At 40.2% G+C, this 24,744-nt stretch overlaps 1 long non-coding RNA gene across 1 annotated transcript; it reads right to left on the reverse strand.

Annotated features, from left to right (window-relative positions):
• Position 1: 1 nt before the first annotated feature.
• On the reverse strand, positions 2–13,647 carry LOC111768784 (uncharacterized). The gene is made up of 8 exons (XR_011428601.1): positions 13,556–13,647; positions 9,029–9,128; positions 8,823–8,947; positions 7,457–8,460; positions 5,259–5,349; positions 1,925–2,028; positions 1,337–1,403; positions 2–739 (listed from the first exon to the last, which is right to left on the reverse strand). It is a non-coding gene; the product is annotated as an uncharacterized lncRNA (long non-coding RNA).
• Between the last annotated feature and the right edge of the window lie 11,097 nt (positions 13,648–24,744).

Here is a 24,744-nt window from a genome sequence, read left to right on the forward strand (position 1 = left end):
ATGTTCTCATTTCCTTGTATTTTCATGACAAAATAGCATTCTTGCTAAAAGGATTAGATTACTAAAAGGGAGGGAGAAGCAGGGAGAGGGAAGAAAAATCTCACGCAGAGTGTCAGGTGTCAGGAGTATGTCCTAGTGACCTGAATCTGCGCATTTATCTGCAGAGATGCGGTTTCCACAGTCTGTCTGCAGATAACTGTGAAGTAATTACACAAATTGCCCCAAGTCATTTTGCTCAGATAAATTCAACCTTTAAAGCTAGGAAGTGCTGCCAATTAGATCAGAAATCTGTGACTTTTAAGATTTTTGAGAAAATAATTTTTCTCTTCTTCAAGTTGTACCTTGGGATCCATTGACAAATCAAACTCTTCTATCCATCCAGAAGAACATTCTCTCTCAGTCTTTTGATTATCTGGTGTGAATCACACATAACCAGGAAACTCAGGGCTTGTCTTCCTTCAGAGTCTTCCACGGCGATAGCGTGGTTTACTGGCAAGGTAGTTACCATATTCCACATCTTCAAAGACCAGATCCCCTTTATTTCTTTTCCACAAAGTGCGCCTTAGAATTTTTCGTTGCAGCAATATGAAGTAATGGCCAGCTGTTACTCCAGGAGAGATCAAACTGAAACCACCACAGAAGTCCAAGTAACCAGAACCTCACAGGGTTATCATCACAGATAATGATCATCACACATAGATACTGTGATGGCTCTTCAGTGACTGACGGGGTAGGCTCTCTGTTTAAAAAAAAAAAAAGGTAGCAAAATTGAACAAGCCCCCAGGGTATAAAACAAACTGCAAAAATAAATACAAGGAGAGTAACTAACAAATTTAAAAATATATAATCAATAAGGATGGGTGAATATGGCAGCATTTTGAGATAAAACTGCATTTTCAACTATTTTTAAAATGTTTCCCATTTGGCAGAACCCCAAATGGGCTTTGCCAAGCACTTTTTCTTCTTAATTTTTAAGTGCATATGTATTTCAGGGAAAATTTAATCCATATGTTCCTCTCTCATTTACACAATTTATCAAAATGTTGCTTTGCATGAGCCATTTAATGTCTAAGAAAACTGAAGAGCCTTCTTTTCCCCCCAATACAAGTTTTTGGCTTTTTTTCTTCCTGAATTAAATACGTGTTCGGTACTACGTAGAAAGCTAATTGAAAAATATTCAATTCTGTTTCAATATTCAGAATCAAACAAAGTCTGATAAAATTCAAAATAACAGAAGAGCATCCATTCCCCTAGAGTACTATATTTTCAAGTTTCTAAAGCCTGCTTTCATTCACATGGTTTCTATAAATCAAAGAATATTAGAATTAAAAGATACCTTAGCAATGACAAGTTTTCTCTCACTTTGAAAACTAGGAAACTGAGTCCCAAAGAAGTTGAAGAATCTGCCAAAATCACAAAACTAATTAGTGGCAGAGCCAAGACACGTGTCTTCGCATTAGAGTGACTTCTTTGGTTTTTCTGATTTTAATTAGGATTTTATCTATAACATACAGAAGTGTCAGTAATACTAGATGATAAAAAAAAAAAAAAACAGTGGAGCTCAGCTCTGCATGAAATGTGCCTGTCTGCTTCCAACAGATCAACACCTGGACCACTCGCAGGCTGAGAATCACAAGTTCAGAATCTGCTGTTGCCATTGAAAATTTCAACAGCTCATTTCAGTGTGTGATCCTGATCATGTCTATCCTTCATTATCGCCACAAGGGTAAGTGATAGACCTGTTTAAAAGAAAAATTAAGTCCAAGTTACTCTCAACCCTTACCAGTAAGTTGCTACAGGAAAACGAACTGATTATTTTTTAACTGATAAAGATGTTTCTTCCTTTCTTCCTTCTCCTCTCCTTCCCTCCTTTTCCCCTAAAGGGGATCATTCTGGGCTACACCAAATCTGGCGATGGGCATACCATGAAGTCTGGAGGGTTTCAGTGAAGACATCAGCCCAGGTGATGGGGTCAAGGTCCACTCTTGGTTTGGCCCCTGTTGCCTGTGTCTTTAGGTACCCCCGTGTCTGCAGGCAAGGAAAAAGGTACAGATGAGTAAAACTGCTGTCCCCAGGGAAATGAAAGAAGAGAACAGAAGACTACCGGGGCTTCCATTTGGCATGTCAAGAGGCAGTCATAAACTGCAGACCACAAATCACAATCAAAAGAACTTTGTGAAATTCTGTAATCTTGTATCTTACCAGTATTTATATTGTGTTACTCTCTGTTTGTTTTGTAGCAGTAATTCAAAGCAAAACCCTATTTTTTTTTTAATGTGATGGGAGGAAACGCATAATATGTGTGTCTTTTGGGAGTAACAAAGAGGGAGAGAATCGGGAGACCATTTTTGGAGGGAGAAACCAAAATCATATAGCGCAGAACAGCTCAACCACTTACTGACTGTTTAACCTTGGGAATGTTTCTTAACCTCTCTTTGTCTCAGTTTCCTCATCTATAAAATGGAAACAATAACAGGACCTGCTTCATAAAGGTTAGTAAAATAACACATGTAAGATACACAGGAGAGTGTTTGCATATAATAAGACTTCAATGAAAATAATTGTGGTTGCACTATCATCTTTCTTTTTTACGCTGAAATAGGAAAACAGGCTGAATTCCTAGGACTTGTGACAAACAGAAAAAGAAAACAGAGGAAGATTATTTAGGACTGATAAGGAGCTATGAGTCTAAGCAATCAAAAAACTATTATGGATTTACTGAACTGGGATTTGAAACCCAAGCATACTCTCAAAATGAAAAACAAGGTCTCCATTGAGGCTACTATAACGGTGCCCATATCATTGGTACCTATGACATATGAAAGACTGTAACTCTACCTTCTTCTATCTTGACCTCCAGCTGTCAAAAACAAGAGTGTGTTCAAAGATTGGACAGCCGTTGGAACCCAATGCAAAACACTCACAAGTCTCCTCAGAACTCTTGGTCTGAGAAATGGTTACTGTGTCAATGACCTTAGGCAAGATTGCTTTGGGGTTTAAGTGAGGTGGATTTCTGAGTTGCTTTTTCTTGGTGAAGTTTTTCTCTTTTGATTGTAATTTGATTGGTTATACCAGACGGTAAATGGATTGGAAAGCACACTGGCTGCAGAAGTGAGAGAACTGTAATTGCAGTCTTTGTTTTCCTTAAGTGTCACTCTGAAGACAACATTCTATTTCTAGGGAGTTCTCGTCTACGTAAAGATGAGGTTGGATTTGGTGATCATAAATGTCCCTACCTCTTTAAAATTTTATGGACCTATAACGGTATAATTATAAAATAGTGGGACTGATTTTCCTGGCCATCATTACTCTATCATCAAAACTGATTTATATAGCACCCTTCTTTGAAAGTTCTGGGCATTCTACACAGAGCAATTGAGAAAACAGAGAGGAATGTGGTGAATACAATATGCTTTTGAGTTGGAGCTGGGTTCAAATTTGGACTCTTCCATTTTATCAATGGCTCAATATTCAGCAAATTATTTAATTTCTCTGCACCTAAATTTGCTCAGTCATGAAATATGGCTCATTTTACCTATTTCATAGGGTTGCTCAAGGATTAAATGAGACAGCATAAGTCACATGCCTGCCTCATAATAGGTGCTCAATAGAAGGGAGCTATATTACAGTGGCAGGAAAGGAAATAATGGATTCAAGTACCTGAAAGGTTTGCCTCTGAGGGAGTGTCAGATTGCATTCTGCACATAAATAATGCTCCCCGAACCCAAAAGATCATTGTCATTTTTTGTCATGTGCTAAAATATTATCAGTAGAGACCCTGGAGGAATCAATGTGACAGTGTTTGAATGAATTAATGAAGTTGCTCGCCTCAGCCAGGACTCTTTTCGCTTCTTTCCTCCAGGTGTACAATCTATTTAAAAATCTGGGGGCTGGCCCCATGGCCTAGTGGTTAAGTTCGGTGTGCTGCACTTCAGTGGCCCGGGTTTGGTTCCCAGATGCAGACCCACACCACTCGTCAGCAGCCATGCTGTGGTGGTGACCCACATACAAAATAGAGGAAGTTTGGCACAGATGTTAGTTCAGGGTGAATCTTCCTCAGCAAAAAAAGTAAAGTAAAGTAAAGTAAAATAAATAAATAAAAATCTGTACACTAGTGCTTAATAATTCTCTCTTACAACTTTTTCACAGAGCTTTTGCTGAATGCTTTCACAGCTCTTAGAGTCAAATTACGTCACACACTTGACCATTGTATTCATAGGACCAGATATTTGGGGCCTAAAGGATATAAACATACAATGATGAGTAAGTGAAGTATTTCATATTTAAATGATAAAGAAATATTATTTTTAAGTTTGCTCCTGATGGATAGATCTGAAATGGCTAAAAAAATTAATTTTCGTAAATGAGAGAATGAGAATATGCCCAAAGAGGCTAATTCTGGGCTGGGAATATCAATAGTGAAAAAGAGTTCTCTAATCAAAAAGCCTTAGAAGTGGAAACTTTGCCCTCTATATAAAGAGGCATTAATGATGCAACCTGGGTAGTATCTTCAGGCTTGGCCTAGAGCCATCTTAAAAGGAAGGAAACCTTTGATCTTTGGAGGAGGGTGTCTGGTTGTAGAGATCCTACCTTTGGAGATAAGAGGCTGGCAGGCCCACTGCATTCTAGCTTTCACTTGACAGAGGAAGTCAAGAACCAAGAGACCAGAGCTGACTGGGTCGGCTCTGAGACATCCCCTGGGTTGTTATTTTTGTTGCCTGGGTCAGTTTCCTATGATGATTACCAATAAAATCTCTAAAATCATCTTTAAAAATAATGTTCATTCTGTAGTAGTGATAGGAAACCGTTCTGTAGTCGGTAGCCAGACTTCAGTGTGGGGAGAAAAATCATCAAGGATGGAGAGAAGCAACCATGAAAGAGAGAGAAGCAGGCTGAGTCCCGGAGGCCTTGGTGGGGAAGAAAGCAGGAGATCTGGCCGGAGAAGGGCTGCTGAGGATCTCAGACAGTGTAGGATCCAGCAAGGAAACTGCTGTCTCTTAGGTTCTAACAATTCAAGCTTTTTGTTTCTTCTCTCCAGGTTTACAATCTATTTAAAACTCTGTACTTTAGTACGTAATAATTCTTTCTTACAACTTTTTCACAGAGCTTTCCGAAAGAATTTATCTTCTGGGTTTGGGGAATGCTGAGAAGTCCAGCTCACTAGGAAATAAATTCAACCTGATGACTTAAGCAAACTTCCTGAATGGCCAATGTATGAATTTATCTCCAATTCAAGAATGAACAGAGCATTGTCTTACCAAATGTCATCATTTCCTGCCTTTGAGAAGGGACTAGAAAGACTTGTGCTGAACCAATTCAGAGTATTTTAGGTAGGTCTTCAACTGAAACCTGGAAATCAAAGCAAAAGAGAAGAAAGATAAATAAATAAAAACAAAATCTGTGCGCTTCGGGAAACAAGTGGTTTGGAGGAAAAGCTAATTTTCAAAGGTCTCCATCGGCCCCGTGGCCACTCCCTTCTCTTCTAGGACCTTTCCGCCTCCCTTCATTTCAGCTTTGAGTTAGGAATACTGGAACTGATCACTTTTCAGCCTCAATAAGTCCTTGCTAATTATTTTAACATTTCAGGTTCAGGAAACCCAAGCCCAGTGTTTGTGAAGTGTGCTTTGCCTTGATTTGTATGTCCTCTTATATTTCAAGGGAAGTTGGGTCCATGTGTTTCTGATTCATTTCTACTTAACTCATCAAGACATTGTTCCATGAAGGCCATTTGATGTCCGAAGAGTCTGCTAAAACTTTTGTTCGTGAAACCATAAAGTCAGTGAAGTAATACGCAGTTTATAACAAAAGCACGGGATTAGGAGCCCCAAGAATTAGCTCTCCGGACCCCCATCCCTGACCTTTCATACCACCAGGAAGCCCTTATCTACATATCCGTGTAATCTGGGTAGAGATAACAATGTTTTATGCAAAGATGAGAGAATGTTATAATAAAATATAATTTTGGAGAGTCTTTTTTAAGAGTAAGGCATGTTATAAACCAACATCAAAATAGCTTTCGAGTTGAAAGAATGAGTTTTTGCCTGGTTTTGAGGCTGTTATAGTAGTTTTCCTGGCCAAGTAACATAACGCAAAATTAAAATTTCAAATGGTGATTAGATGAAACATGCCTCCACCTGAAAGCATAATCTTTACATGGATTTTACACTGTGGAAAGCGCACTATGTTTCCTACTGGTTTCCTTTTTGAGCTAACAATCATGTCACCAATCTGTTTAACAAGTTGCGGGAAGATAAGGGGTAGATATTTGCCATAGGGGGACCTTTCTGTTTCTCGTTCAAAGGCAGACATTCTCCTGAAATTTCACTTTGGAGCACAGATACTGAAGCTAAAGTTACTCTAAATGGAGTAGTGACAAACTTAGCAGGTATCAACGATGAAGCACATTTTTGTTTCTTCATTTATTTCAACTTTCCACTGAGTTCATTATTGTGCTGTCTCTTGCTGGTCTGTGGGTTCTCAGGTGGCAACACTGATGGTTTACTGTGTCCCCAGAGGGCATGATAGGATTCAGGAATCAGTTTTGACTGGGGTCAACAGTAGAAGTCAAGGGAGTTCTCAATCACAATAACAACAAAATTACGGAAAACAGGTTCACGCAAACTAATAGCCATTCCTCTCCAGCTTTTTCATCTGCAGGGCACCTAGCAGAGAAGAGAGAGGCCATGGGGCTGATGGAGACCTTTGAAAATTAGGTTTTTCCCCAAACCATTTGTTCCAAGCTCACAAACTTTGTATTTATTTATTTTCTCTCAGTCACTCGATCTCCAAGCAGTGGCCTGGTATCAGGCACAGGGCCCAGTCAAATGTGTCGTAAGCACCACCCAGAACAGACTGAGACACACAGGCAGACGGTCAGCAGACATGTAGCCCCCGTTCTCAGGATCTGGAAAAGGAGTGGTCGGGCTGAGCACAGCCAGATCCACCCTGGCTGTGCTGCAGGAGAGGGACCCAGCCCCTCTTCTGTTCTTTTTATACAATTCTCCGGACAGCAGCCTTGTGATAAGGGGACAAAACAATCTAAGCTTCGTCACCAGCTGCCCAGAGGAAGTACATGCCAGTGCTGGGTATACCAGCTGCCTGGCCCAAATATTCCTCGGAGACCTTGTGGCCAGTGGAGACTGGCCACTGCCCCTCCTGCAGAGGTGACAAGTGGTAACTGATCCCAGCTGGCTCCTGCCAGCCAACCTAGAGAGATTCACTGGTCAAGCTTCTGGGTCTCTCCACAATTGGCAGCTGTTGAGACCCAGTAGGAGGGCACCCACTACCTGCCCAGGGCGCGGGATGAGGGAATCAGGAAAGATAAAACATCTGTATTTGAACCATGGCAAACAAACAACCACCACAAAAACCTAAGGGCTAGCCTTCTGGAGTTCACAGTCTAGGGAACAAGGTCAGAAAAAAGACAAGGATCATACAATATAGGAAATGATCTTACAGAGGTATGCGTGCCTCCAGTGATATCACAAATAAGGTGGTCGCCAACCCTGGTGGCAGGAGGGAGGGTTCTTGGGAGCCTTCCCAAGAAGTATGTGCTCGCGATGGGAAGGCAGTCCTGCATGTCGGGCGAAGCGGGTAGCGGGCGGAGGGCACGACATGTAGGCAGGAACCTAATTACACAGAGCTAAAGAAAGCTGGGAGGAACTAGACCCTCCCCGACCCCATTTTACATTTTCTGGAAGAGTCCAACCATAAGAACCTAAAGTCCAACAGTATATAAGGGTTTCCCCCAGTTCCACAAACAACTAAGCAATGCCAGGTATGTTTCAAAAGCGAAGACTCTTTCAGGACCCTCTCAAGTCTCAAATGTCTGCTGTCGCCTTCTCCTACCTGAGTGGCCTGCTTGATGCCCTCTTCCAGACTGGTTATTGAGCTGGGCAATATTACCTAAACTTCTTTTCTGACAGCCTTTGCCTGGGGGTTGTTTCCATCCACCTGGGGTACCCAAAGACCCCCGCACCTTATCCATCTGAAAAGGAGCGTGAATTTCCTTCTGGTCAGGCCAAAGAACACAGCTCCTGTAACAAAACTCAAAGCTCTGATAATAAGAGATTCCGTCCTTTTAAGTTTTGTTGTATCTAACTGTTCCTGCTTCAGAATCTCAGAGGCTTGACCAAGGTGGAGCATAGTGTCATCTCCAAGTCCCCATGTGTTCTGGGTCATGGGAAAGCTGATATGCTATCTCCGTTAAAGGCCTACATGGCTTGGCCCTGTAACTACGTTCCGTTTGTATCCGGGGAGCCAGGGCACTCCAGTCCCCTACTAATCGGCTCCCAGAGGCACTTGGCAGCCCCGCTCCGTCCCCGTCACTCTTTCTCCACAGCCAGGCAGTGAATGAAATGACATTCTTGGTAGCTCTGAAGGGCTTTGAGTCCTGAAGTTCCAAATTCATAGCTCTTAAGCTGGCGTGAAACAGCCCTTGCTCTAGCTATTAGGGTGCACCTAGGAGAAATGGGAAACAAAATTTAGAAGCACATAAATAGATTTACTGCATGTAAATCTTAACATCTTGAAAAGCATAATGCACTTAAAGGGATGAATCTGGCTGAGATTGTAGAGATGATAATGTAGTGAGAGTGTGTATTTGTTATCTATTGCTGTATAGCAGCAAATCACCCCAAAACTTAGTGGTGTAAAATAATAATAATCACTTGTCTTTCAGGGTTCTGCGATTCAGGAATTTGGGAGTGGCTCAGCTGGGTGATTTGGGTCTCACGGGGTTACAGGAAGAGGGTGACTGGGCTGGGGGCCATTTTGAAGGGTTTTTCGCTAGCATGCCTGGTGCCGCAGCTGGGAAGACTCACACAGCTGGTGGCCAGCACCACAGGGGCTCCTCCAGATGGTGTCTCCACTTGCCCTCTGCATCATGGCAGCTGTAGGGTATCTGGACTTCTTACAGGGCAGCTCAGGCTCCCCAAAGGCACATCTCCTAAGATACAGAGTCATTCGGAGGCCGTGTCGCTGTTCCCCACCCAGCCGCAGAAGTGTCCGAGGGCTTCTTCTTCCTCACCCTATTCAGCAGAATCGAGTCACTGAGTCCGGCCGGTGTTTAAGGGGAAGGTAAGTAAACGCCACCTTTTTAGTGTAGAAGTGTCAAAGAATTTGCAGATCTGTTTCAAAACAATCACAAAGGAAGTCAGGAAGAGGGGAGTGTCAACTGAAAATGACAGATAAATAGCAAAGGGTAAAGCTAATCATCATAATTTCCGTTGACATTTCCTTAAAATTTGTTCTCTAAAATCAAATTTAGACCTTCAAAAACTTCTTAATATGATTTTTACCTTTTATCTTTTACGTTTATGATTTTTCCCTTTTAGCTAGTTTCTAATTTTTGTTACATAATTATATTTTTTAATGACATCATTTTTCTTTTAAATTTAATTGATCAAATTCTGTTTTGCACCTACTATATGCTAGGCATGTGCTAAACAATTGGGAGACAGAAGCAAATTTACACAGTCCATGCTTTCAAGGAGCTCACAGTCAAAATTACCATTCCATGTGACGACAGCAACATTAGGAGCATAAGTGAGGCACAGAGATGGAATAGAGGTGAGAAAGAAAACTGATAAAATCATACCATATATTTTTATTCTACTTCACAGACTTGCAAAATGAGGCTTTCCATTGCACCTGTTTCAAATGTGCCATAAACCATATTGTTAATATTAATTTGGAAAGTATATCCTAACGTAGAGCTTTACTGCTAAAGCCAGACAAAGATTTTCTGAGGATAAAACACAAAGACCTAAGCAGAGGATCCTCAACTAGGAGTAAATTATTGAGATGCCATTTGGTCCACTCCATGCCTCCGAGTAGATCTCAGCCCAGCCCAAATCTAAGGAAATCTATCGTACTTTTCAATACTGCAACAGGAACAGCTCTTACACTGTCTATGGTGAAAGACAGTTGCTACGCTGCAGGGGATCCCGATGTGCCATCAGGTCTGAAAACCCTGAGAGGAAGCACATGCAGAAAGGAGAGGGCACGGCACACACCTCAGGAGGATGCATTCAGAGGCTGGAGGACTAAGGAAAGTCACAGAGAAGACGAGAGACTGGTGGTCAGAGAGTCAGGAGAGTAGACACCAAAAGAAGAATGACAATTGTAAAATGTCACAACAGCCCGAGAGGGGAGACCTTTCCTAAGGAGAGGGGAGGCAACCTTGCAAATGAACTAGGTAGGTCAACAAGCGTGAAGGCTGAGATTGGCACAGCACGAGTCACAAGGCAGGACACTGACGATCTTCCCACGGCAGCGTCAGTCCAGTGGCGGAGAAGCACCTCAGGCGGCCCCAGATTACCCAGCACAGCACTACCAGACAGGTGGCCCCACGGCACCATCAGGCTTGCATCAAGCTCCTCAGTGCCACTCAGCAACTACTCATTGGAGAATCGACTGTGTATCTGGCCATGTTAAATGGACCCATGCTCCCCACCAACAGATTAAATTCCTTAGCCCAGTATTCACTGTTTTCCAACCTCACTTAGCCTGATTTATCAACTACTATGCCCTCACATGAACACTTTATTTTGTCCAAATATGATTATGCTAAAAAAAACTCACGCTTAAGTTTTTATTTCTCTCTTGCTGCCAGGGAAGAAGTCCAAAGAAACTAATTCAAAGATTCATTATTGGTAGGGATGCGTTATAGGAAAAGAGGATGTTTAGATAAAAATTTTAGACAGAAATCAAGAAAAAATAATGTCTGGTTAAAGAACCTCAGCTGAGAGGCTGAGGAGCTGATTTCCCAGAAGGGCTCTGAATCGCATTAAAGTGTATCAGAATTGCTTAAGCATTTATCAGGAATGCTGATTTCTCTCCAGAAGAAAGTTGCTTGTGAACTGTCTCACAAAACACACATTTTATCCCAGACCAAGTTTGGGGCATCTATTCACGCTTCCTCGAACACTTCATGCTTCCTCAACATCACAACATGTCTTGTGTCTGCAAGACCATCCCAGCCCAGTCCCTGCCACTTGCCTCTGCTTCGGGCCGAGGTCCATGCCATCTCCTCCTAATGATGCTTTCTTTCTATTCCAAACCACAGGTCTTTTATTGTACCACTCTTACTTTTTATGTTTGTCGTTTGTATTCATATCTCCTACTTTAACTATAAGAAATTGTATCTTTTCCTCTGCATATACTCATTAATATTCAATAAACATTGGAATAGTGTATACATAACTAAATCCATGATATATGAGATGTTTTGTAATGCAGTCTTCAATATATTGTACTTCGAGGAAATATTTCACAATCTAAATTAATTATTGCATTAGTCAAATTAGATTCAGTGGTGAATAATTTAAAACTCCAAACAGCAGTGCTTTCAACAAGAGAGAAGTTAATTTCTCTCTCTCTCTCTCTCACAGCAATCTGGAGGTCAGCAGTCCGGAACCGGTGTGGTGATTCCATGGTCCTATCCTGTTGTTCCATTATCCTCCTGGGTGTGGCTTCTTCCTCCTGGTTCAAGGTGGATGCTTGATATTTAGCCCTCACATCCTTATTCCTGCCAGCAGGAAGGTGGAAGGAGAGAATGGCATGCCCCTTCTTTGTAAGGATGCATTTCAGAAATTGCACACAAAATTGTCAGAGTTGTTAATGGGCTGATACACCAGCGCACATCTGATTATCCCCCATTTGCTATAACTTAGTTACATACGGCACCGATGTTAGAGGAAACTGAGGAATGTGCACAATTTAAAAATCAGGGATTCTACTCCTAAGGAGGAAGAAAGAATAAACACTAAGGGAGAGCTAGAAGTCTCTTTTTCTGTAGCTCTTTCTACACCAGACCTCACTGGTCAGGAAATTCTTATTTTAATGTAATTTGTTTTTCCACATTCTAGTATATTTATTCCTCTTGGGTTCTCAGTAAATACTAAGAGACTCCATTTTTTTAATATAGCAAGCTCAATTCCAAGCTCTAAGAGAATATATATATATATATATGCATATAATAAAAATTATATGCCTATAGTATACATATACGTAATAAAAATTACGTGCAATTATAAAGCATAAAAATATGTTAGGGACTACTTTTATATAAAACGTCACGGTTCCCAACTTCTTTGATCATGTACTACAATCAATAAATTTTAAACCTCCCCAATATACTTACATGTATCTATTAATGTATTTTATAAATGTATTACCATATTAAGGACATTATAAAACACGCAGGAAAGTTAAAATTGAAGAGATAAGAAATGAATATAAATAAAAGTTCTAATATTTTCTTCCTTTACACCAATGGACTTTCTCAGGCAAAGCCCAGTCTAACAGATGCTAATGTCTTGACTTCTGCTCTTCAGCTATTGCATACATCATCAGTTCAATCAAGAATCCAGCCAAAACCGAACAGAGGAGACTGGGACAAAATGCTAACAAGATAAGTTGTTATATTGTTATGTGCCACATGGAAAAGAAATAACAATGGTTGAAACTCCCACATTTTGGGTCTGACAAACAAATTAAGCGTCTCGACAAAATGTCTGCATTGAAAAACCCATTTGGGCTTTTTCACACAGCATAGTTGAATTTGTTAAAGAGCTCAATGTCTTCTTGTTTATGAAGCTTTAATTTTACTACTATTGGGTTACTCAGATGGAATAAACAAGGAGCACCGCTGTTCTGCTCATTGTGGTCATGAGTTACAGGGCCCCGGAGGAGCACGCTGAGGTACTTTGCGCTTGGAGTCTTGATTTCAGTGTGCTGTGTGTGTGCTCTGCATGCTTCTATACCATGTGGGTGTAGACTTTAGAGCTTTGCAAACGAAGCTATAGCTGAAGTTGCCGGACCAGTCATGCTACATTTCCCCAAGGGCAAAACCCCAAACTGACAGCTCTCACTTTGTGTTACAGAATAGAACTGAGTGGTCAGGACCAAGGAGACCTCTGCCACACAGCTACTCGCAGATATCAATTACTCAGCCTAATTACTTGACAAAATATACTATTCATTTAAATCTTTCATTTTCTTGAACCATAAAAGCAACAGGGACTGCAGGAAAAAGTGATCGTGCCATCTTGGAATTGCTAATATCTGAGATGTGGACTTTTGATCAGAGTCAGGCATGCACCCAATGCTTTAAGAATAAAAAAATTTGAAAAGCAGTTTAGAGAAAGTTCGAATGTGGCTTTACGAAGAAAGACTCTGAAAGAGAACATAGTTTAAGAGATGGGGGCTCTAAAAATGAAATTCTGACCACAGTATGATGAATAAAGGAGAGATAAAGACGTCAGTAAGACTGCCCAGAAACTCTCTGGTGAGTTTAGATTTTGAAAAAATACATATGAAAAGGCAAGTAAGGTCATATAACCAAGGACACAAATTGTGAAATGTATAAGAAAATTGTCAGAATCGTAATGCGCTGATAAGCCAAAGCTTACAAAAGTGACGAAGGCAATAAAACCTATCATTTCAGCTCTGTTTAGATCACAGACGTGAACAAGAAAGTAAAATGTACAATACTGGAGATGACAGTATAATGCTAGCGGATGAGAGAAGCATTTCAATCAAGGAAAATTACCTTCAAAACTTAAAAAGTCCAGCATGGGTTAAAAGGGTACACGAATTTCCAGAAAGAACGGGCTACTTGAATGAATCCTACCCTCCGTTTCCAGAGGATCTGTGCCCCAGGATTCTAAGGGGCCTCGGAGGCATGATTGTGAGGTGACTTGGCGTAGTCATGGAATCAAGGGACCCTGACATAAGTCAGGAGACTGGAACAAAACAGACACATTCTGGATTTTCAGAAGTGAAAATACAGGCAATACGGGGTTTGGAAGCAGGTTCTAGAAACAGTAAATAAGTAGACTTGATGTTGTTATCTCGCAAAATTCCAGAAAGGATGATTAAACAGGCAGTCCGTTGACCTTACAAATAAAATGTTGATCATAGTTTGTATTCACTATTCACTAGGGTCTAGTGTGTGTTCGTAATAAAAATCCACTCCAAGTGGGCTTCATTTCCTCTTTAGTAACGTAAATAGACGATCAGGTAGTGGACACATAACCATAAACATGGCACAGAGGAACTCCTCTAAGACAGGCTCTTTAAAGACCAAAGTGAGAAGCAGCCTTGAAAGGTATGCCACAAGGGGCTTTTCCTTTTAAAACATAATTTCTTTTCTACTTATATAAGAAATATCTTTTTAAGGCACATGGACAGTATTTCCTTGATTCCAAGATGCAATTCCTTGTGAGATAAGGCATCAATGTAAAAACAGCTTTTTGAGTAGAGAAAGGAATTATATTGTGTGATTCATCTTAGTTTAAGAAGCAGTAAAACATAAAAACATGTACCTTCAAACGGAGGAAGTACACACACACACGCGCACACACACACACACACATATTTACCAGATTGAAATCACATATTTCATTTACTTGGCATTTGATTATAATCTTTGACTCCATGTCATTAAAGACTCCACAAACATAACTTCTGGTGAGTCAGTAGCACATTATAATTTATTTAATTACTACTCTATTATTCTGAATTTTTAAATTCTTTTTTACAAATAATTTTGTATTTATTGTTCAGAAATATTTACCTGCATTTCTGATTATTTCCTTAGGGTACATTTCCAGAAGTGGAATTATTGAGTGAAAAGGTGTTGGGAAGATTCCTGCTACAGAGCAGCAACCAGAGCTCAGAGAGATGCACCAATGTGCTCTCCCGCCTGCAGCAGTGAGAGAAGGGCTCGTCTTACCACCGTCAAAATGATCTTGCCTTTTCAGATTCTGAATTGATTTGGTAGGGAAAAACAAGCAAACAAATCTCAAATTTTCTTTTAATGTGGTTTGAATTTCGTTGACGGAAGTGACAAAAGTATGGAATATTTTTCCACACAAATATTACTATTTGTGTTTCTTCTGTGAATTTTTGTCTGTTCTTGCCTTTTATTCATTTTCCTAGTGAAAATTTATTATTTTCCTTGTCAATTATTATGTGGTCTTTATATATCAAGTATTAACCATTTTCTGCTCTATCATTTTTTTGTGTTTGTATTAAACGTTTGTGTCATTTTGTTTTAAATCTGTCTATTCTTTTCTTTATCTTTTTTTAAGCTCATCCTAAAGAATGTACGCTTTTTCATTGGAAAGTTTACAGAATCCACTTCAATTGTTGTGTCTGATCTCTGACCTCACCTCGAGCGTTTGGTTTACCTCTTTTGTTTGGGCTAATGTCTGTTTATTTTGTGTGTGCCTGTGCTTTGCTGTACGACTGGTGTTTTGATTGCTTTTATCTTCCACAGTGATTTGGAACACAGACATCCTATTTTTTTATTTTACTTGTGATTGCTGCTAAGTTTTTCAAATCATGTATCAACCTATATTTCACAAAATATCAAGTTCGTGAATGAAACAAACCTTTGATTCTCATTATGTGACCTTAGGAATTTGGTGTGTTTGGACTCTCCCCATCCCTTCCTCCATTCATTGTCTGGCCTTTATTGATATAATCTGGGATTATTCTAGATCATAGATCAAAAATCTAGATCATTACTACTAAATTATTACTTATCCATTTTATAACTTTTAAAATAATTTTTATATTTTCTTTCAAAGGAATTATTTTATTTCTGCATTCAATTTTATACAAATGTAACACTAATTATTTTTACTTAAATGTATGTTTATTTGGTTTCATTGCTCAAACTCACCAGCAGTCCTTTTATGTTAGAACTTTGATATTTCTGGGTCCTTGATATTTCATGTGATTCTCAGGCAGCTGGATTTTGAAAGGCCAGAACAATAGATTGACCAGATGAAACTTATCAATAAAGATGGAAAAAGTAAGGCTGGAGAAGTCCTTGTTTAGCAACAATTGTAATGAAAAAGACTAGATTTGAGTTGCGATAATCTCAATATGAACAAATCACGTAATGTGATGGTTAAAAAAGCTGATGAAAATACAATGGTCATGATAATAAGCATACATCATAGGACAAAATGGTAGTGATTCCACTTTACTAGGTCCTAGCCAGACAGTCTTTGGCTGGAATACTCATTTCAGTTCTGAGACATCTTAACATTTAAAATCTAGGAAGCATCTGGAAGGTCAGCCAGGAGAAAAGTCTGAAAATCATGTCATATAAAGGTTAACTGAGGGAACTGGGTTTAAACCAGGAAAAATGAGATTTAGGAGCTATGTAGTATTCATGTATTCAAAGGGCTATAATAGATTATAAAGACTCATTGCTTCTGGAGTCAGATGTAGGAGAATGAGTGAAGTTTCAGAGGGAGAAGATTTTGACACAATGGGAGGAAATTTCTAGAAGTTAGAGCCATCGAACATTGGCATGTGCTGCCTCACACACTACCCTGCTTCCCATCCCTTCAGAGAGTGGATGGCATGCGTTGGAGATGGTACATGACCTATACGATATGGGCCAGGAAACGGTTAACGTACTTGGGAACCTGCATTACTGTGTGTGCCAGCTTCCTCCTTCCTGCTACACAATCTCCACCCACCCCCACTCCCAACACCTCTGCTAAAGAGAGCTCAGCTTTCACCGGCTCTTTGTCTCCCTTCCTTCGTCTTTAAGGAGAGTTCTGCTTTCATGGGGCAAGTCCCTGGGCTTGTTGTATAGCGATATGAGGTCTGGAGAGGTGGAAGGAAAGCGGGAAACACTGTTGCTTGCTGGCTCAGTTTCCAGAATCATTGGTTATTGAGAATATAGGAAAAGGGTGATTAATATTAGCAGAAGGGTTGCTGGACACTTTAAAAAGATTAAAAGGATGAAATGCTGTGGGAAAAGAGAGAGAAAACCAAGCCTTCTCTCTGAATGTTTGCAGGGTTTGGAACGTGAGAGGTTCTGAACATCTGCATGAGCTGGGAGAGCAGGAGGCAAGAGGAAAGGGGACAGGAGCAAGTTCAGAAGGAGGCCGAGGCTACTGTCCTGAAATGAAGAAGTATGTTCCCTGCCTAGACTGGCTTGGGACAAGAATCTCTCGGAACAAACAAAAGAGCATGAGCAGAGCCTAGAAGAGTTTCTGGACCCCACTGACGTGAACAAAAGTCACAAGACTCTTAGTGATGAGGAACCGGAGTTTTATCAGATCCCCTCTCCCACTTTAAATATTATGCAAATGTTTATATATATTGATGCTAGTATTAAGCATGTGGTAAACTGTCTAGGGTTGTCATTCCATAATGTGGATTCACTCATTCCCTATTAACCATTCTCTGCTTTCATAAAGCCAAACTATGAACTCCTCATGTGTGTGTGTTTATTATCCTTATTACAACAAAAATTTTGTTGCCCAAAGAGGGCAAAAAGGAGAAAGCAACACGCCTTCCAAAGGCTCTTGTTAGTCTCACGATGGTTGCTTTTATGTGTCAACTTGGCAGGGGCGTTATGCCCAGATATGTGGTCGAACACTATTCTGGATGCTTCTTTGAGGGTGTTCTTGGATGGGATTAACAGTCAAATTAGTGGACTTCAAGTAAGGCAGATTGCCCTCCATACTTGCGGTGCACCTCGTCTAATCAGTTGAAGGCCTGAGTAGAACAACAGACGGACCTCCCTGGAGCAGCAGGGGGTTCTGCAGCAGATGGCCTTCAGACTTGAACTGCAACAGCGGGTCATCTTGGGTCTCCAGCCTGCCAGCCCGCCCTGCAGATTTTGAACTTTCCAGCCTCCATAATCACATGAGCCAATTCTTTAAAACAAATCTCTTTATAAATACATAAACATCCTATTGGTTCTGTCCCTCTGGAGAACCTAGATGAATACAGATGTGCTATACATTGTGGGTATAAAAAGACACTGCATTTGAAAGATCACACTACACAAATCCAAAACTCTTGTCCCACTCTAAGGTTTTACGTGCTTCTACCAGGCTACAGATTCCATACAGAATTATACTATAGTGTTTAACATACATAGTGTTTTATGGGCAGTGTTGTAACTCATCAAAACTTCCAAAATATCTCAATCTATTTACAAATTTTGCAATTAGGTAAAAATATGCAGGAAAGTATTGTTTAATTATGTGATGATAATCAAAACATATATGTGTATTGGCAGAAAGTGTTAGTAAATTCTTAGGAAAAATTAAAAGTCTAGCCGCATATAATAGATTACTCATAGTCCTGTGCAGACCTTTCACTAAAAAAACACCCATCTAAAATGGATTATTCATCATCAAATGCTACAGTGAGAATTCTTCTGGAAGAAGCATTTTGTAGGTTTTTCAGAACGTAGAGAGGAACACTTAGGTCTGAAGCTTTGTACTTGAAATTATATGAGATTTTAAGACTTAGATCTGATCATAATCTTTTCCAAGAAAAATTATCTTTCAGTTTCTTCCAAGTTAAAAGAGTAATAGAGTGCCATTCCATGAAAAGCACGATGACACCACATAAATTGGGGATAATATATTACAATCAAGTTTGTATTTGGATGAAATTGCCAAAATAAAGAGTGGAGAAGAACAAATGACTGTGATGAGCCGTAATGCATATGAAAGGGCCTTGGGTGACTGCTTACACATGCCAGAAAGTTAATAAACAGTAGAGTCCTTTCTTGCTGCTCAACTTTTCATATTTCCAAGTAAATCCAATTTCAAATCCAGTATATCACCAAGAGATATATAAAATTTCAATTTCCTATAGCTTTAATAGATTTGTTCTTAACACTTCCAGTGATAACCCCAGCTGACTGAGATTTCCACATAGTGGGAAGTTGGCTAAGTGGCCTGAAAGATCCCAGCCAACTCTGATATTATGGGCTCTCTTCTAGGAGTCTGCAATTGGCTGGTGGAAGGATGGAGCAGCCCACTCACGTTCTTGACAGTATTTTCTTTTGATTCTAATGTATTTTGTATTGCAGACCTGTAGGGTAGTATCTGGTTGAGGCATTAAGACCTTTAATTCCCTGTGGAAATCATAATCCTCCATCTTTTGTCCTAGAGTTCACAGTGTGGCAGATTGCCCAAGGATATGGGGCAGCCAGCGAAGTCATGATGTTTGAAAAGAAAGAGGACGGAGTAGTTTTCAGTTAGTGCACCTGGTGATCTGCTATCTGTTCTCTCTGGTAGGGATCCAGAGGGCAAGGTCTGTGCCCACTGTAATTGTTAGTAAGTCCACAATTTAGACCTAGAGCCTTTGGGTGCTTAATAAACGCTATCAGGCAATTAGAGTGATGACGACGGGTAACTGTCTCTGATGTTGTTACCACTCGCTAAAGAATTAAATTACTTTTATACTTTCAGTAATTATCTCCTGTGCCAAATTGTTCCCATATGGACCCAAACATTGCAATCTTAGGCTGGATTCACACCATAACAGTGATTACTTAATTATCCTACCATGAGCAGAACCCAGTTTTCAAAAGAAACAACTTTCCCAAGTCATTAGACAAATGTTTGGTCCACTATAGTATTATTACCCAGTAAGTTGAGGATAGAGGTAGGAGTGAAATGCAGAAATTTTCCTGATGACAGATGGTGCTGTAACCACACTACTTTCCAGAGCTATGGCACTAGGAGTTCCACATCTTTTAATAAAGCAGTTATATTGCTAACTCACCTCGAGTATGTAACCTTCAGTAAGGTATACACACGCGTGAGTTACGTAGATAGCATCTTCGATTGAATTCTGTGCAACTTTGAAGAAAGAATCTGGAGGCGTTGACTGGGTCAGGCATATACTGCCACAGACTCAGGCACGCTCCACAGACCACAGCCCTACTTTCCTCTCCTCAGTTAATACCAGCAATTTCCAAATCCTCTGCATCAATTACCCACAGTGTTGAACAAGAACAGTTTTACTGAGTCTCGGATTAGATGTCAATTGAGTTGACAGGGGAAGGGAGGAATTGGGAGGAGCGTTTATAATCTTTAAGAAACACTTCACTTTTAAGCATGAGGAGACATACAATTTCTTTCTAAAAATTATTAATTCAGTAAAGAACAACTTTTGAGAAAAATGTATACACTTTTTAAAAGTGTGGCAAGAAGACAGGTGGCATATCTAGGAATAGATTTAAACTATAAAAGATGGTTGTCCCTAAGCTTCTGCACGAACAGACAAAGGTTTCTGGGGTTTTCTTTTCTCCATTGAGTCTGTAATCATTCACGATGATCATTTCATTAAAATTTACTGCACGCTGATTTGCATTTCCTCTGTGGAGCTGGTGCTTCCTCCATGTTGATGTTACTTTCCTTTCTCCAGGCTGATCTTGCTTTGATCGAAATAATGTGGACTCAAAATTGTAGGCTAAAAATGTAAAGCCTTTTACTCCAGAATATGATATCATCAGCGTCAGTAACCTACAGTGGAAACAGTAACATAAGGAGAAGCAGCACCCAGAGGGCTATAAGCAGACGACACAGCAGATAACACTGACCACCATTTTTGTGCCTTTGGCAAGGATACGACGCAGGTAACGAGACTTTGGAAAGAAAGCCTTAGACTGAATAACATTGCCTTTGTTCAGATACTGTACCACCTCGAGAGCCACCTAAGATCCTCCCGTTCTCAGACACACATCATCTTTCTGTCTTTACTTCAGGCCTTCCATCCATTCTACTCCATATTCACTTAACTGCACAGGTTTTTCTGAGCCAAGAGTCTTCCAGAATTTACAGGAAGCTCCATTCTTACCACATGGCTGACCAGGGTTAGAGTCTCACTATATCTGCAGTGGGCATATGCATACACAGGTCGGGGTGGGGGGGGGGCGGAGTGGGAATTAAAGCAAATCCCTGCGTGATCCAATTGACAAGTTGCAACCAATTAAAATATTCCAGTGAGGAAGTGTCTTTAATATACCATGTTCCTAATCTCAGGTGGTGTTGCAGGACTACAGACTCGATTTCTGTACCCAAGAGCTTTTAACAAACCAGGTGCAGAATACAACCTCACAAACACAAAAGTGACAACAAAACAGCTTATATTAAATATGTTAAAATATATTTATATATTTGATATTAAAATATGGTGTAGCAGAAGTTCAGAGAAAGGAGAGCCAGCTCGTGAAAGACCAAAGCAACTAAAGCAATCACAGGCTCTCTCTGACCCGCCATGTTCCTGGAAAGTCCTGGGCTCCTGGGCACCAGCATGGGCAAAAGAGCCCATGGAATTCTCAGTCTGGAGCATGAATAGTCGTGGAACATAAATTCTACATTTTGCTTAGTAGACCACTGGGAAAATTTCAGTTAATAACCAAAAATGAATGTGGGGCATGCCGGGATAGCTGGGGAAGTACCCCAAACTTACTGCAAAGCCCAGAAGAAAGCCAGTGGGCTATCTCCACTGTCCATAACAAGTGTGAACAGAGATATGATCACGGCGGTAAAAACCAACTGGTTTTCTAAAAGGAAACCTCTGGTAGTCACATTTATTTTTCTTTGTCATGCGCTGTGAATAAAGTGATACTCACACCACTGCATAGTTTAAATTATTTCCCGGAGTGCATTTGGCCTTCGGAACTCAGTGATCCCAATTTTTAACTAACTCTTGGGGGGCAAAAGGAACTGGCACTACACAGTGAAGTATTTCATCATCTACGCTCCCTTACCAGAAAAAAAACACAAAACACAAAACTCTTCATATTTTAGGTACAAAAATTCCATTAGTTTAGCCTGAGATCGAGTTTCGTCATTCCATAGGTTCAGTTAACACACTTCAAATGAGAGAATCCAAACAGACATTCGATAAGCTATCTACCATGTATCAAGTTCATGCCAGTTGATTAGAAGAACGTATTCTGGAATGATTGACAGTTCTTTGACAATACCAACTTATTATCTGTCAGGCTGCAAGGTATGCTTTTGATATACAGGAGTGAAATAATATTGAAATAAAACAAACTCTAAGTTAAAACAGGAGTTATGCTATTCCAAATAGATCCCAGATGACCATGAGAAACATATTTGTCTGGGTAATAACAATTGGATAAGTGATACACGGTTATTACAGAGATGACAAACTTCAGTGCAGTATACTAAGTCAGTGCTCCTGACCTATTAAAATAAAAACCAGAACTGAACTCAGTAACTCAAATGGAATAGAAATTTGGAATTAAAAACTTGGAGGGAAATATATGGCAAAAGTTTGGTAGTATTAAGGATATGACTTATTTCCTACAAGTCAGTGGGTTTATCTCTGAGCTTCAGACCCATACATTAGAGGAAATGTGTCATAATTGGTTCCCTTTGGGTTAAATGATTGATATTTTTAACATATGAAACCTGTTATTTTGTAGCTGAGGTTTATCCTGCTTTCCTATAGCTTCACAAACTTTCCATTTTAAATTACAGAACTTCCATGCTAATTATAAACTTTTATCTTTAAAAGTGGTTCCGCCTTTTAATCATTTGCTCTAGTTCCTTTTTTTCTAAACCTTATAGAAAATGGCACTGTTCTTAATTTTGACTAAGGAAGATTTTATTCATCTAGCAGAAGCTCAAGGTCTTATTAATACTCTAGCAGTCCTGGTCAAAGGCAGAATATAATGCAAAGCAAAATGTTTAAACACATGAATTTATACTTAAAACATACGAATGTTTATCTCTGTTAGCAAAGGAAATAAAAGCTCTTATTTTCCCCCTACCTGTGGAATAGACTGAGTGCTACCACGCCCTTCATCAAGATTAGTCACAGCTGCGTGGGCTCAGGCACTGAATAAAGCTGTGGTCAGCTCATGGGCGAGCGAGTTAGCATTATTCTCTCCCTGTGGTCACAGGCTGGGCTCTAAAATTGAGAATCTGTGCCCCTGGAGGTGGACAGTAGAGGTGTAAGTGCAAATCCGTCTCTGGAGTGGCCCAAACTGCTAAATACACACGGCCCAGGAGAGTTGTTCAGTAGCCTGAACCTGGATTAACAAAGAAACACAGGAACGGGATGGGCCTTGGCACCTGTGGGAACTCTAGTCGTTAAAGTACCAGTAAGCGTAAACAATAGCAATAACCACGACTTATTCAGTGCTCCTTTGGATCAGGTGTTGTGCTATGAAGTTCCCCTCTGCATGACGTAGGTGTTTTTGTCTTCATTTTACAGAGGTTCAAAGAGTTGATATAACTTTCATAGCAACGAGCGACAGAACCACGATTTGAAGCAGGCATATCTCATCCCAAAGCCCATGCCCTAGGCCAGAGGCTTCGAACCTTGATCTGTAGACCAAGAACATCAGAGTCACCTAAGAAGCTTATGAGCATATTTCCTGGCCCCTGGAGCCAAAGAATTTCATTCCATGAACCTAGGGGCAGCCTGGAAATCTGCCTCCCCAAGTGATTCTAACCTTGCTCCAGGCCTGGTAACCACTGCTCTCACCAGTCCTTCCCAAATCCTGTTCACATCAAGCCACATTGCTAATGATACTGTCTGTACCATTCACACTGGTGGCGTTGAGGAGGGGATAGAGCGGCTCCCAGGCAGACGTGATGGGCCTGGAGCCTCTAGCCACCCTGGTCCTCCCCAGGCCTTTCCATGTCCACATCCTCTGGTTTTTTGGTAGTCTCTCTTCCTGCCCTCTCTGTAAGCACCACATGAAGAGCTTTGCATAAACTACTCAGTAAACGTTCTCACTTAAATAAAGCATGGGGGGGGGGGGGAATCATTTTTATTTAGTCAACCTTAATAAAAGAGAATTCTTCTGATGGTTTGTGTCCAGGTATTTGGATCAAAAGAAGTTAAGAAGTGAGTGCTACACGGAATAAAGAATTAGGCGGAATCCTCATTCCTAACTAAACCTAGAGCACATAACGAAGGACTTTAAAGGGAACCAGGTATTCTTCCTGAACAATCTGTCTCCTTTAGGTGTATCCTTGGACAGGATACTGGGGGTCACCTAAGACAGGAAGCTGGGAGTCATTCCAGATGCCTCCCTTCTTTTTGATCTATCACATTCAATAAGTCGCTAATCATTCTTGCTTGATCTTCAGAAATTGCTCCCTAGGCTGTCTCTCTCCTGGCCTATAACCTCACCCCTCTCCAGGATAATTTTCATGTTTTCTGGAGGGTAATCTGGCAACATGTATCAGAGTCATTGTAATTGTTCCTACTCCTTCTACTAGCAATTCAACTTTTAGGATTATGTCTTAAGAACCTAACTGATATGGGCACAAAGATGTATACACAATCATGTTTCTTGGACCATTATTTATGAGAGCAAAACACATGGAAATAATATGTATGTCCAATAACTGTTTCTCAATTGGAATACTTCTATATGATGGAATCCTATGCAGTCATCAAAAATCATTTTGCAGAAGAAAATTTAGAGAGGAAAATGCTCAAAATACACTCACTATTAAGTGAAAAAGCAGGTTATTAAACAGCAAGTATAGTATGCAGCCATTTCAAAATACATGTACAGGCATGCACTGCAAAATGACGTTTTGGTCAACGCGGGACCACATATCCGATGGTGGTCCCCTAAGATTAGTCCCATACAGCCTAGATGTGTAGTAGGCCATACCATCTAGGTTTGTGTAAGTACACTCTATGATGTTCACACAACGACCTAATTGCCTAACGACGCATTTCTTAGAGTGTGTCCCCATCATTAAGCAACACATGACTGCGTATACACACGTAGGTAGATATATATGTACATTATACTCATATACAGAAAAATGATCAGAAGAATCTACATATGTATTTCATATTTTCTATATATGTATAGAAAAGTGATCAGAAGAATTTACACCAAAATAAGGATTTCTGGGTTGCCATTATATGCATTCATATGCTTTATTTTAT

Source organism: Equus caballus, chromosome 18 (assembly GCF_041296265.1).
Source record: "Equus caballus isolate H_3958 breed thoroughbred chromosome 18, TB-T2T, whole genome shotgun sequence".
Lineage (NCBI taxonomy): Eukaryota > Metazoa > Chordata > Mammalia > Perissodactyla > Equidae > Equus > Equus caballus.